Source organism: Canis aureus, chromosome 24 (genome assembly GCF_053574225.1).
Source record: "Canis aureus isolate CA01 chromosome 24, VMU_Caureus_v.1.0, whole genome shotgun sequence".
Taxonomy (NCBI): Eukaryota; Metazoa; Chordata; class Mammalia; order Carnivora; family Canidae; genus Canis; species Canis aureus.
Genome location: NC_135634.1, coordinates 33355498 through 33361470, shown reverse-complemented (window position 1 = coordinate 33361470; position 5973 = coordinate 33355498). Strand labels below are relative to the sequence as shown.

The following is a 5973-nucleotide window of genomic DNA, read 5'->3' as shown; positions in this document are numbered from 1 at the left end:
TAAGTTAGAATAATTATTCAAGTATCTGGAATGCTCACTACGTATCTATTTAAATTTATTTAATCAATGAATAACTCCACAGCAACAACAAAACAATGAGTACATAGATATAGTGTATTATTAAAAGGTGTGCACATGTATGTGTACACACTCATGTCAACAAGGGTTTAAAATAGGCATAGAAAAAAAGACTAGAAAATTTTAGAAGTGGTATCAGTTTTGGGGATTGCAAGTAATTTTCATTATCTTCTCTGTGCTTCTATAATTTTCTGCAATGAACATTCCTTTCCTTTTATAATTGGGGGAAGGTGTTATTAACAACATGCTTAATGCAGGCATGTTGGTTCTAGCTGGTTCTCTGCAGAGGGACAACCACATTATGCTCCCTGAGTATTTGTAGCTTATTAGTTTTGACAGCTGTGTAACACCTGGAGCAGTTGCATACAACCTGAATGAATTTCTTCAAGGCAATTGATGTAGAAATTATATTAGGAGAGGAAGGACAAAGAGTCATCCAGAAAAAACTTTTTAATTGGCGTCATGAAATAGTCTCCACAGGGATTATTTGCCAAGCCAGGATTTTTCATCGAACATTAGGTCAAAGTCATTAAATCAGAGCCAGGAAAGTATATAAATTATAGTGGAATGTTTGTCCAGCCTGCTAAATCATATCTTTGCCTCTCTCATTAACTTGGAGAGCATCTTTAGGTAAATTCACACAACTTGATTTCTCATCTATTAAATGGGGAAAATAATCTTTAGATTAGAGGTCTGCTGCAGTTTTCTACTTGGCCCTCACTGATCTAAACTGTACTCCTACTTCAAAAGATCCATGGTGGGGTATGCACTCAGACCTCCAAATGACTACAGCTTCTTTCATGCTTAAACCCCTTTACCAAGCCACACCATAGATAAGTCATTATGTGAAAACACGTTTGCAATGGAAGTTAGATTATTTAGAAATCCACAATCTGTGATTAATCGGATCATTTGGTACAGAACAATTAAGTGAGAAGTTAACTTTGGAAGTTAGATTTTGCTATACATTCATCATTATTTTTCTTTGTCCCAACACTTGTCCCAACACTCGGCTATGTGAATCTGCTTCAAATTGCAAGCCTTTTCTGTCAGAGACAGTCATGTATTCTATAAAATTATTCCAGATTGCACTTAAATTAATTGTAAAATACATACACATACACACACAATGTGATCCTTAACTTTATGTATCAACTTGACTGGGTCACAGGAGACCCAGATATCTGGTCACACATTATTATGAATATGTCTATAATGATGTTTCTGGATCAGATTAACTTTGGAATCAGTAGGCAGAATAAATCAGATTGCCTTTCCTCATGTGGGTGGTCCTTATCAATCAGTTGAAGGCCTAACTAGAACAAAAACCCTGAATAATAGGGAACTTCTTCTACCTGTCTTTTTTTTTTTTTTTTTTTTTAAGTAGGCTTGCCATGCAGCGTGGAGCCCAATGTGGGGCATGAGCTCACAACTCTGAGATCAAGATCAAGAGTTGGACACTTAACCAATTGAGTCACCCAGGTACCCCTCAACCTGACTGCCTTTAAACTAGTACATCAATTTTTTTCTGTCTTTGACTCAAACTGAAACATTAGCTTGCTCTGGGTCTCAGGCCTATCAGCTTTGAACTGGAACTATACCATTGACTTTCCTGGTTTTAGGTCTTTGTTTTTTTTTTTTTTAATTTATTTTTTATTGGTGTTCAATTTACCAACATACAGAATAACATCCAGTGCTCATCTCATCAAGTGCCCCCCTCAGTGAGGTTTTAAGTCTTTGGACTTCAGATTGTAACTATACCTTTCTCTCTCCTAAGTCTCCAGCACACTAACTACAGATTTGGGGGCTTTTCAGAGTCCATAACCACATGATCTGATTTTATATAATAATAAATACATCTGGGGCACCTGAGTGGCTGGGTGGTTGAGCATCTGCCTCTGGCTCAGGTCATGATCCCTGGGTCCTGGGATTGAGTCCTGCATTGGGCTCCCCGCAGGGAGCCTGCTTTTTCCTCTGCCTCTATCTCTGCCTCTCTCTGTGTGTCTCTAATGAATAAATAAATAAAATATTTTTTAAAAATTTAAAAAAAGCATAAATACATCGGAGAGTAATGATCTTGAATATGTTTCATACATTTACTGGCTCTTTGGGTATCCCCTTTTGTGAAATGATGCCTTTTAATGAACATAAGTTTTTAACTTTAATAAAGCCAATTTATCAATCCTTTTTCTTTATGATTAAATCTTTTAGTATCCTGCTTAAGAAAGTTTTGCCTACCACAGCCCACCACAAGATCATTTATTATATATGTATATTTTTTAGATTTTTTTATTTATTAATTTGAGAGAGAGAGAGAACACGAGTGGGGGGAGGATCAGAGGGAGAGGGACAAGCAGACTCTGAACTGAACATGGAGACTGATACAGGGCTCAATCTCATGACCCTGAGATTATGACCTGAATAGAAATCAAGAGTAGGATGCTTAACCAACTGATGCTTAACCAACTGAACCATTCAGGTGATATATATATATATATATATATAATATATATATATATATATTATATATATATATATACCAATTACAATTGATATTATATATTGAATTTATATCAATATAAAATTTCAAATCATTGTGATGACTTAAATACTAGTTTCTGGATCTCAAAAGAGGTGGTTGTGTAATTTATTCACTTGACATGTTTTAATCTTATAACTGCTAAAATGATTGTAAACTGGCTACGTGAATGTACTGAAAACTTCACAGAATGTGTCTATAATTATTGGACCTATTCTAGATTAGTTTTTTCAAAGAAATCAATCATTTAAATAAGGTTTTTGTGAATGTCTTCAACATGATGAGCTTTATCAACATTCTTTGCTGGTTCTTCTTCATCTCCCTGATTTTTAAATGTTGGAGTCTCCCATGCTCTGTCCTCAGACCAATTGTTTTTCTATCTATACTCAGCCCCTGAATGATTATATCCAATTTCATATCCAATTCACACTACCACATTTTACTATTTAGAATGTATTTCACAAACCCAGACATTCCTTTGGCCTTTATGCACATGTCCATTTCCACTTACAAGTCTCATGGACATCTCAAAATTATAAAGAGTGAGTCAACACTGAGCTTCTGATATTTCCACACTGCCTTTCTACCTTCTCAGTCACTGGCAATTCTAGTTTCCCAGTTGCTTCTTTTTCCTTGATATCTAATTTATAAATAAAAGCAACAACTCTACCTACAAAATATATTCAGAAGCTTAGCACATCTGCTGCTGTGATCCTAGTCCAAACTACCATAATCTCTTGTTTAGACTATTGCAACAGCTTCCTACCTGGTCTACTTATTCTTTTCCCCTTTGACCATTCAGACCACTCTCAAGAGAATAGTTAGGAAAATACTATCTAAATGTAAATCAGATCATGTCATTCCTCTGCTCCAGACCTCTAATCACATTCAGGGAAAGAGTAAAATTCTTCCCAATACTTACAAATCTGTATTGGTCTGTGGTCACTGAGAAGCAGATTGCAAGATGGAATTAAAAGTGCAGTGATAACCCTGAGTGATATTAGCAAGATGGCAGATGAGGAAGCCCCAGACCATTGTTTCCTCATGGAAACATTAAATAAATAGTCATAAATTGAATAAAATAGCTTTATCAGAATAACAGAAATCAAAGAATTTACAGCAAGTAAGCAAATGCCAAATCAAGCAAAAGCCACATTCAAAATGGTAGGAAATTTCATGATATATGTAGCCACCTCTTCCCTGATATGGTGCAGTTTGAGGAAAGTGGTGGCCTCATCCCAAGCCCCTGTCCATGAAATGAATTTATAGTGTTTTAACCTGTATGTGGGCTGTTTGTGGGATTGGTCTCAGTATTGTTTAACTTAGAGCCCATACAGAAAAAAAAGTGGCATGGATGTACACTAGAATAACCTGCAGGTAACAGCAGACATGGCTCATGAAAATTACAAGAGTGCAACAGAACTACAGATACCCCAGAGCAAAGATCACTGATTAAGAAATACAATAGAACAGCTGAGACCCTGAGAAGAATCAGAGGGGAAACACTTAGGGAAATTAAGATGTTTAAAGGCAACTGTATATATAGAAGAATAGAAGTGGGAAGACCCCTACCCCAAGGAAAATTCATGACCATTTTATGGTTCTGACAACCATAAGCCTTCACACTGGGCTGATGAGTAAAGGTCCTCCCCTAATAGCCAGTCTGGGAGAAGTAACTGTTTCTTCTTTAAAACAACAATTTTATTTTTATTTATTTATTTTTTTGTTCATTTGTTTATTTGAGAGAGCGAGATCAGGTGAGTGGGCAGGGAAGGGCAGAGGGAGAAAGAGAGAGAGAGAATCTCAAGCAGGCTCTATGCTCAGCACAGAGCTGAAAACAGGAATCAGACGCTTAGCCACCGAGGCGCCCCTGAACTCAATTTTCAATAGAAGATCACAAAGCATAAAAAGAAACAAGAAAATATTGCCCATTTATTTTTTTAAAAGATTCTTTTATTTATTTGAGAAAGCGAGCAAGTGAGAGAACACAACCAGGGGCAGTGGCATAGGCAAAGGGAGAAGCAGGCTCCCCATTGAGCAGAGAATCAAATGAAGAGATCAATCCCAGGACCCCAGGATCATGACCTGAGCTGAAGGCAGATGCTTAACTGACTGAGCCATCCATGCACCCTGAAAACATTGCTTATTCAAAAGAGCAAAATAAATCTCCAGAATCTGTCCCTGAAGAAACAGGCATCAGATTTAGTTGACAAAGACTTTAAAAAACTACCAAAGAGCTCAAAGAAAACACAAAAACTGAAAGAAATCAAGAAAACAAAATATGAATGAAAAAAGAACCAAATAGGGGATCCCTGGGTGGCGCAGTGGTTTAGCGCCTGCCTTTGGCCCAGGGCGCAATCCTGGAGACCCAGGATCGAATCCCACATCAGGCTCCCCGGTGCATGGAGCCTGCTTCTTCCTCTGCCTATGTCTCTGCCTCTCTCTCTCTCTCTCTCTCTGTGACTATCATAAATAAATAAAAATTTTAAAAAAAGAACCAAATAGAAATTTTGTAGCTGTAAATACAATAGCTGCATTGAAAAATTCACTAAAGAAGTTCAACGCAGACTCGAACAGTAGAAAGAAGAATCCAGGATTTTGAACATTAATTATTTGAAATTATTGAGTCTGAAGAACTAAAAGAAAAAAGAAGAGAAGTAAAAATAGCCCAAGACCAAGTGAGATATATTCCTGGAATGCAAGGGTGGTTCAACATACAAAAATTAACATAACATACCACATCAATAGAATGAAGGGAAAAGCCACATGATTATCTCAATTGATAACAAAAATTTAACATCTTTCAATTAGCAATAATCGCACCTCGGATAAACCTCATTGGCACGATACTGCCACTGCACAAAGCTAAAAAATTTAACATCTTTCCGTGATAAAAACACTTTATCAAACCAGAAATAAAAGGAAACAATCTCAAAATAACAAAGGCCATATTTGGAAAAACCCACAGAGGGATCCCTGGGTGGTGCAGTGGTTTAGCGCCTGCCTTTGGCCCAGGGCGTCGTCCTGGAGACCCAGGATCGAGTTCCGCGTCGGGCTCCCAGTGCATGGAGCCTGCTTCTCCCTCTGCCTCTCTCTCTCTCTCTGTCTCTCTCTCTGTGTGACTATCATAAATAAATAAAAATTTTTAATAAAAAAAAAAAAAAGAAAAACCCACAGAAATCATAAGCAAACGACTGGAAGGTTTTCTTCCAAGATCATGAACAAGTCAAGAATACCCACTGTCACCATTTCTGTTCAACATATTTAAAAATGGGCAAAGGACTTAAATAAGCACTTCTCCTAAAAAGATACACAGATTGTCAAAAAGCATCAAATGATATTCTCAGTATCTCTAA

General features: G+C 37.0%; 1 pseudogene; it reads right to left on the bottom strand.

Annotated features, from left to right (window-relative positions):
- Positions 1-5308: 5308 nt before the first annotated feature.
- LOC144296644 (U4 spliceosomal RNA) lies at positions 5309-5484 on the bottom strand (annotated as a pseudogene).
- Positions 5485-5973: the final 489 nt, after the last annotated feature.